The sequence below is a fragment of the Triticum dicoccoides genome, chromosome 1B, assembly GCF_002162155.2.
Source record: "Triticum dicoccoides isolate Atlit2015 ecotype Zavitan chromosome 1B, WEW_v2.0, whole genome shotgun sequence".
Classification (NCBI taxonomy): domain Eukaryota; kingdom Viridiplantae; phylum Streptophyta; class Magnoliopsida; order Poales; family Poaceae; genus Triticum; species Triticum dicoccoides.
This window is the reverse complement of record NC_041381.1, coordinates 519282712-519291663: the sequence shown is the minus strand read 5'-3', so window position 1 is coordinate 519291663 and position 8952 is coordinate 519282712.

Below are 8952 nucleotides of genomic sequence, written 5' to 3'. Positions count from 1 at the left end.
TGACAGGGAGGCGGACCTGCCCGATTGGGACTGTGGAGCCGTCGGTGACTCCAAAGAAAGGCTTGGTTGGCTGAAGCTGATCGTAAGGCACTTGGAGATTGTTGAATGTCTCTACGGACAGGACGTTGAGCCCTGCCACGCCATCGATGAGGGTCCTGGTGACTTGCACGTTACTGATGACTAGGGAGCAAAGCATTGGGAGGACTCTGGCTGTGGCCGCACACTTGAGCTGATCCGCTAAGCTGAACGTGATGGCGCACGCCGACCACCTGAGGGGGCGCGTGGCTTCAAGCTTGGGGAGGACTGCATTCACTTCACGGGCGAACTGCTTGAAGATGCGTTCAGAGGCTGGGGCCTGAGCTTCGCCCAGGATGCAGGCAATCGCACGTGGCTCCTGGAAGCCCCCAGCCCCCTCACCCTGATGATGGTCCTCGTTTCTCCTTGGCTGCGGAGGCAGTGGAGGGAGGCCTGTGTTTCCTTGCGGGCGATCCTCGCGAGGCTGATCCCACCAGTCTCCCTCGCGAGGCTGATCCTACCAGCGATCCTCGCGAGGTCGGCCGCGCCACCCTTGGCGAGGGCCGCGGTCTTCCCAGCATCCTGCGTTCCTTCCTCCTCCTCGGCCATAGCTACGATCATTGTGGTTGGGGCGCCGGTCGACCCTTCCTTCTCGCACGGCTCGGAGCTCTTGGCATTCGTTGGTGTTGTGGGTGTGGAGGTCGTGGTACACACAGTACCGACTGCCCTTGAAAGACTTGGGCTGATCTCTGCCCCGCTTGGTGTCTGGTTCTGCCGCGAGCACGGCAGCCCCCTTGCGCTTCACGTGCTTGAACTTGGATTTCTTCTCTTCTGGGTCTGCAGCTGGCAGCTCGAGAAGGGAAAGGCGCCCTTCCTCAGCCCTGGCGCACTTGGTTTCCAGGTTGAACAGCTTCAAGGAAGTGCACAGATCTTCATGCATCGCCAGCTCCTCCTTCATCTTGACGTCACGCACGCCGTCGGAGAAGGCTGAGATGATGGCCTCCTCGGCACCCTATGTATCTTGAGTCGTGCGCTGTTGAAGCGCTGGATGGACTTCTGCAGGGTCTCCCCTGGTTGCTGCTTGATGCGGCGCATGTCGCTCACGGCAGGTGGCCGGTCGCGAGTACCTTGGAAGTTGGCGATGAAACGGGTGCGCATCTCGTCCCAGGAGGAGATCGTGCCTGGGGCCAGGTTCAGGAGCCAGGTGCGGGCCCCGTCCTTGAGTGCCATGGGAAACCAGTTCGCCATGACCTTCTCATCCCCGTTGGCGGCTTCGATGCCCAGCTCGTAGAGCTGGAGGAACTCCGCAGGGTCGGCCGTGCCGTCGTAGCAAGGGGGCAGGTCTGGCTTGAACTTGCAGGGCCACGCGACGCTGCACAGCTCGATGGTGAAGGCTCGACAGCCTGCTGTGGCCACGGGAGGCCTCTGGTGACGAGGAGCTTGGTCTTGCGGGCCCCCATGCACTGTAGCTGGGAGCAGTGCGGGGTCTTGGCGCACCGGAGCAGGAGCGTGGTCGTGACGGACCAGAGCAGGGAGCACTCGGGCAGCTTCTTGGGGGCGAGGAACCTCTTGGCAGCTCCGCTCTAGCTGCGCTGGCACCGGACAGGGTGGGTTCCGTCCAGGGGCCACGCGCCTCGGTGCCAGGGCGCCTTCTTGAGGGGGAGGCGGCTGAGGCACCCCCGGAGCTTCATTGCCCGCGCAGGGCGGGGCGCGGTGCAGTGAGAAGGACGGCGCGGGGGAGCCCCCTGCGGTGCAGATGAGCTCGGCGACGCGGTCGAGCCATTCTTCGTAGACGTCGTCGACCAGGTGGTAGCGCAGGAGCTCGTTTGCCGCGATGAGCACAGCCCGAGCCTCCATGGCCGCGCGGGGCGCGCGGGCCGAAGAACCGGCCGGGGCGAGCGAGGGAGTGGCAGTGCGGCCGTCTCGCCTCATGGATGGATGCTGCGATGATGCCTGCTGCTCATTCCCCGCCGGGCCAGTGGCGGGGTTGACGGCGGGCGATGGGGAACGGCGGGGGTGGCCGCCGACGGGGGCCGTCTGGGTGACGCGGGAAGCGAGAGCGGCTCGGCGCTCGGCGCGGGCCCGACGAGGGTCTGACATGGACGCGATGGTCGATGAAGAACAGGGCAGTGGAAGACAAATTTCGGCGCACCCCTACCTGGCGTGCCAAATGTCGGATTTCGGGTTCCGGCAGACCCTCTAGATTCGAACACTGGGGTGCACGTGGAGATTTGGCCCTCTGCCTACCTGCACCTCACCGCCTCGCTATGAACTAAGCAATCAAAGGAACAACACAAGAGACACAGAGTTTATACTGGTTCAGGCCACCATTGTGGTGTAATACCCTACTCCAGTGTGTGGTGTGGTGGATTGCCTCTTGGGCTGATGATGAACAGTAAAAGGAAGAACAGCCTCGCGAGGGTCTGTTCTTGGCTGGTGCGATGAACTGCTAGGGGGAGTTCAGTCGCTCTCTCTACTGGTTTCTAGGTGAGGATCCCATTATCTTTCTCCCCATGGTGGCTAGTCCTATTTATAGGCAAAGGCCCAGGGCATCTCCCCAAATATTGAGCGGGAAGGGCGCCAACAATTGGCCATTTTGAAGGGGGACATCTAGTACACTTATCCTGACTAAAGTTGGTCCTCGCCTGTCAAAGGCTCTGGTGGTGACGCCTTCCTGGGCTCCACGATGACTTCCTTCCTACTGTTGTGACGGTCTTGGTCTTGTTGCACCGAAATGGATGCCTTTGCTTGATGCTCTTGCCTGCGCTTGCTCCCTTTGCACCAAAGGGGAAAGAAGGACACTATGCGGGCTGGCGCCCGCCTGTCGCCCTTGGTCGTCATGGCTTGCGTCATGGGCTCCTCGCAAGGTACCCCGCCTTGATCTCTCCGCCTCCTCGCGAGCCAGCTTGACGAGGCCCTGCCTGAGGAAGCCTCCTATCGTCCGCCCCGCGAGGCTTGGCCCCTCGCGAGGGTCCTGAGCTCGTGTTGATGAAGATGAGCCATGCTGGGCCGCCCCTTGAGCCACGCCGCGGGCCGCAGGCAGGCAAGTCTGGGGACACCCGTTCCCAGAACGCCTACAGGGCCCTGACAATACTTTCCCGCAAAGCTCCCAGGAGCCACCGGCAAGGAAGTTGCCGGGTACCCCAAGCTTGCCAGGGAGCAGCAGCCTCCGGCAGGGTCCCAGGCCCTTGCCGTAGAGACAGCTACCAACGTGGCAGAAGACATGCCTCTAGTCCTTGCCGTCGAGCCTCAGGCTCCAGCATGGGCGCAGCATACAGTTCGTTTCCTCAAAACAGGGGAGCTCCCTGAGGAGCAGGAAGAAGCAGAAAAAGTAGCCCGTCGATCTAGCATGTATCAGTTCGTGGATGATGTCCTATATAGGAGACCGAACGAGGTGAAATTGAAGTGTATTCCTCGGGAGGACGGACTGGAGCTGGTTGCAGAGATACACAGAGGCATATGTGGCTCCCACATAGGGTCGGGAGCCCTTGCCGGGAAAGCATTCCGGCAAGGTTTCTTCTGGCCCACTGCCCGCCAGGATGCAACGGCACTAGTAACCAAGTGTGAAGCATTGCCAGTTTCATTCAAAGAAGCTTCATCAACCAGGCCAGGCTCTTCAAACAATTCCTCTTTCCTGGCCATTTTCAGTCTGGGGGCTCAACATACTGGGCCCCTTTCCCCGTGCTGTCGGGGGCTTTGAATACTTGTACATTGCGATTGACAAGTTCACAAAGTGGCCGGAGGTGGAGCCAGTGAGAAAGGTAACAGCGCAGTCATCCGTCCAGTTCTACAAGGGACTCGTTTGCTGTTTTGGTGTGCCAAACAGAGTCATCACCGACAACGGCACACAGTTCACGAGCCGAACCTTCATGAAGTATATCCAAGACCTTGGCAGCAAAGTTTGCTTTGCTTCTATTGCTCATCCAAGAAGCAATGGCCAAGCAGAAAGGGCAAATGCTGAAGGGTTGCGAGGCCTCAAAACAAGAACTTTCAACAGGCTGCACAAGTGTGGAAGACGCTGGATTGATTAATTGCCAACGGTTATTTGGTTAATCAGAACGACAACAAATCGAGCCACTGGCCAGACACCCTTTGCCCTGGTATACGGGGCAGAAGCAGTTCTCCCCACGAAACTCATATACGGGTCACCTCGAGTGCTCGCTTATGATGAGCTTGAGCAAGAGCAGTTGCGCCAAGATGATGCAATGCTCCTTGAGGAAGATCGTCTTCGAGCTGATGTGCGAGCCGTTCGCTACTAGCAAGCCTTGCGTTGCTATCATAGCCGCAAGGTTCATGCCCGAAGCCTTGAGGAAGGCGACCTTGTTCTTCGGCATGTTCAATCCGCCAAGAATTCAAACAAGTTGACGCCAAAGTGGGAAGGCCCCTATCGGGTCATACGAGTCACTAGGCCCGGCGCAGTCCGCCTGGAGACTGAAGATGGCATTCCGGCGAGCAACTCCTGGAATATCAAACATCTTCACAAGTTTTACCCATAGGGCGCGGTTGCCGGGAGCTCCGGCAACCCCCTTTTGTGCTAGCCTTGCCGGCAAGGCATGTAACCCTATGTATAGAGCCAGGGACAGACCCTGTGTGCAGCCAGAGAGTTTTTAGCATGTACAATTTCCTGCTAGTTTCCATGTCTATATATATATGTATGCATGCCATGCTTGCCCAGGATATTATGCTACCTTAGATTCTAGAAGGTATCAGGGAACCATCAAGGCTCCGTGCCCCTGTCCTCTCCTCCTTTCAGCCGCAGTAACAACACTCCGGCAAGAAATTGAGAAGACTACTCAGCACGTCGTCCCCGACAACCCAACCAGATAAAGTTCATATCCTGCCCGTTCATGTTCGTAACTTGTGACTTGTGCATTAGAAAACCTCGCCACTCTGTTTAGACTTAGGTGCTCCCATCCCCGACTCGAACGCTGCTTCGGTCGGGGTGGTTGCAGTAACCTTTGGTAAAAAGATATTGGTAGGGGGCTGGACCCTGTGTCTGTAACCCAGCAGAGGTGATTCTCCGACAGGCACAGAGGGTGCCGGCAGGTAGCTTGCCGGGGAGACTCATTTTTTTATTAAAGGGGCATTTCGCCTATGCACAAACGTGTAGGTGCATGAGTTCCTGGCAAAAGATCATGTTTTTCATTAATATGCTGATGCAAGTACAGATGTTACAGAACATGAGCATGGGCTTGGGAGATTACATTTTCTAGAAAGTTAAGATTTGGCAAGTGCCTATAAATTGAGAAAAAGATAAGTTCCCCGTAATCCCCGTTCTTGCCCCTTTCCTTCCAGGCACGACAGGCGAAGAAAGGTGTCAGGCATGGGGAACAAGGCGATGGAGAGCTTGACGGGGACGCCTGTCGACCATTGATGCAAGAGCCAGGAGGACACGGAGCAGATGATGGTGCTGCCACTGATGGTTAGCTGGAGTCGGAGTCATCGTCCTCCCGCCCGCTGTCGTTGTCGTCGCTGGCGCTGTCCTCCTCGCCACTGTCGTTCGAGGAGGAGCTTTCGTCATTAGTGTAACTCTCCATGCAGCACCCTAAGCGGATTCCTGAGCTCCCGAAGAACCGTGATGGAGAGCAGGCTATTGTCCATTAACTTAAAATGGAGAACGTGCCCCTCCGACAAGCTGTGGGCGTGTGCCAAAGTTTTCCACCCATGGCGGAGGTACATGATGTGAGGGCGCGGGAATCCAACATTGACCCACGTGTTGCCGTTCCCGCAGCCCCTCATGTGTAGCCTGAAAGCCTGCGGCGGATCCTACTCTATCACCCGAGCAAACGGGGTAGGGAGGCGGAGATGGCCGCACACGCGCTTGTATAGCCGGATGAAGAACTCGAGAGGCTGATCTCCGATGTGGCCGTCCATTGGGGGAGGGGCTGCCGGCGGAAGCGCAGCCGGCGTGCCGCCCCGTCCTCCTCTTCCCCGAGCAACGCGGCGGCCTTGGCCTCGTCCTCTTCCTCTCCCCCTCGCGGCGGGTTCCACTGCTGAAACCTTCGGGGGAGGAGCGTGCTGTTGAGCAGAAGCCCTTGTCACCGTCGTCAAAGCGCCGACACGCCCTCTCACCATAGCAAGTGGAAGGAAGATACCAAGCAGGAGAAGGAGAAGAAGGCGAGTGTGGAAAGGCACCGTCCCTCTCCCCTTTTATAGAAGGGAAGGGCCAGGGCCTGGCCTCCCAGCTCGAAGGGCAGCCGCCCCGCACGGCCAATACGGCCTCCTGAAGAACAGGGAATCGGAACCGACCCACTGCCCCAATCAAAAACGCCTGGTTTCCCGCCTCAGTGTTAATGCCCACATCCTCCGCATCCACCGCCTGCCCTTCCCAAGGCATGGGGGACACGTCGCGAAGTGGAAAGAAGCGTGGGGACAGGTGGGGCTACTATTTTTCACCCCGTGATCATGGGGTACGGTGCGATGCAGGCTACAACCCGAGTCCACTTAGTAAATGAGTAGCACCCCTGCAGATTCCCTCTTCTAAATAAGGGAAGCGCGGACCGCCTCTTTACTATCGGCTGCGGGATGATGCAAGCGTGCTGAGGCCATCCCACGCATGACCCCCACATCACGCGCTCGACGCGGGTCGTGGGGAGCGCAACTGACAGAAAGATCGCGGCGATCCATCTTTGCCACGCCCGCCCGTGCACTGCTTTGGGCCTGGCCCAACTACGCCTTGTGCTTATGTGTGGCCTAGGCCCGGGGGCTCTTGTCGGTGTACAAAAGTATGAGTACTTATGTACCCCTTACTGGTGCACGGGCAGTCACAGCCACACCTACGGCAGGGCTTGGTGAGGCAAAGGAAGATAAAACACAAAGACTACCAGGACAGATACTCGAAGAACAAGGAGCAGAAGGCGGGCTAGACCTTCTCTGGCAAACACCCTTGCCGGGGCAACCTGTGAAGTACCAGCAAGCCCATCACCCTTGAGGCTGAGAGTTCTGACACCATCGACAATGTTAAGACCAAGATCTGAGACCGCATGCTTGGTAGCATGCAGATCCTCATAAAGATTGACAGCCTACGGGTCCACGTGGGACCAGAAGACGAAGACCCCCGGCAAGATCCTTGTCGGGGACAACTACAAGGCCCCCAGCAAGCCTTGCCGGGGACAATCGCTGGGCCATGGTCAGGCCCACGCCCGGCAAGGACTTGCCACCTCACCACCACTCCAGTGTGATGACTAGTGTGCCGACTAAGCAGACGCCTGCGTGGTGGCATGCGGATCTTCATGGAGGCTCTACCATCGGGCCAACACAGCAGTTAGTTAGCCAGCGTGGCACTGCATGCCTCGTCATCCTGGACACATGTCGAAGCAAGGAGGAGCAGCGACGGATGGGATGGCTTCTGTTGCCATCCCCGATAAAGGAAGAGGGCACGTAGGCAGCGCATTAAATGTGTTTTACTACGGTGCCGAGTGATAAGTGAGGGAGTCCTGGATTAAGAGGTCCTCGGACAGCCGGACTATATTCGTAAGCCGGACTGTTGCGCTATGAAGATACAGGATAGAAGACTTCATCCCGTGTCCGGGTGGGACTCTCCTTTGCGTGGAAGGCAAGCTTGGCGATTCGGATATGTAGATTCCTTTCTCTGTAACCGACCTGATGTAACCCTAGCCCCCTCTGGTGTCTATATAAACCGGAGAGTTTAGTCTGTAGGACAAGAACAATCATAATCATAGGCTAGCTTCTAGGGTTAGCCTCTATGGTCTCATGGTAGATCAACTCTTGTAATACTCATATCATCAAGATCAATCAAGCGGGAAGTAGGGTATTACCTCCATAGAGAGGGCCCGAACCTGGGTAAACATTGTGCCCCCGCCTCCTGTTACCATTAGCCTTAGACGCACAGTTCGGGACCCCCTACCCAAGATCTGTCGGTTTTGAAACTGACATTGGTGCTTTCATTGAGATTTCCACTGCGTCGTCATCATAAGGCTTGATGGCTCCTTCAATCATCTACAACAACGCTGTCCAGGGTGAGATCCTTCTCCTCGGACAGATCTTCGTATTCGGCGGCTTCGCACTGCGGGCCAACTCGCTCGGCCATCTGGAGCAGATCGACAGCTACGCCCCTGGCCATCAGGTCAGGTTTGGAAGCTTGAACTACACTGCCGACATCCGCGGAGACTTGGTCTTCGACGGATTCAAACCCATGACAACCGCACCCTGTAGCTACGATGAACATGACTTAAATTTGTCATCGAACCATGCTCAGGAGACAGCGCCTGAAACTGTTCTGGCCCTAGATCCAGTGCATGTCATGCCGTCCAAGGACGGGAGGATGGACCACACCATGGAAGTCGCAGACTCAACGATGCTAGAGCCGAACACAGATCTGACCTCCAACTAGGCCTGTGTCATCGGAACCTCGGACTTGTTTCCGGCCATAGGCTCCGAACCGCGTGTATCCACGCCCATCGAATCTAACTGGGTGCCGATCTTGGAGTTCAGCTCCGCGGACATCTTCCAACACTCGCCCTTGGGTGATGTGTTAAACTCATTAAAATCCCTCTCCTTGGTAGGGGATTCTTGGCCGAACTATGTCCGGCTTGAGTGGGATGCAGATGACGAAGAACTTCGTTACCCAACCACCACCCACTTGATAGCCACTGTCGATGACTTGACCAACGTGCTTGACTTCGACTCTGAAGACATCGATGGTATGGACAATGATGTAGGAGAGGAACAGGAACCACCGCCCACAGGGCACTAGATAGCCACCTCGTCGTATGACATATACATGGTGGATACACCCAAATAAGACAATGGAGAGGACGAAAAGGATCCAGTTGAGGACATGCCTCCTGAGAAGCAGCCGAAGCGCCGATGTCAGCGGCGCCGCTCTAAACCACACCATGGTAAAAACAACGATACCAGCACAAGGGACAATAGCACTCCGAACAATGCTGAAGACGAAGACGACCCCGCCCAGCC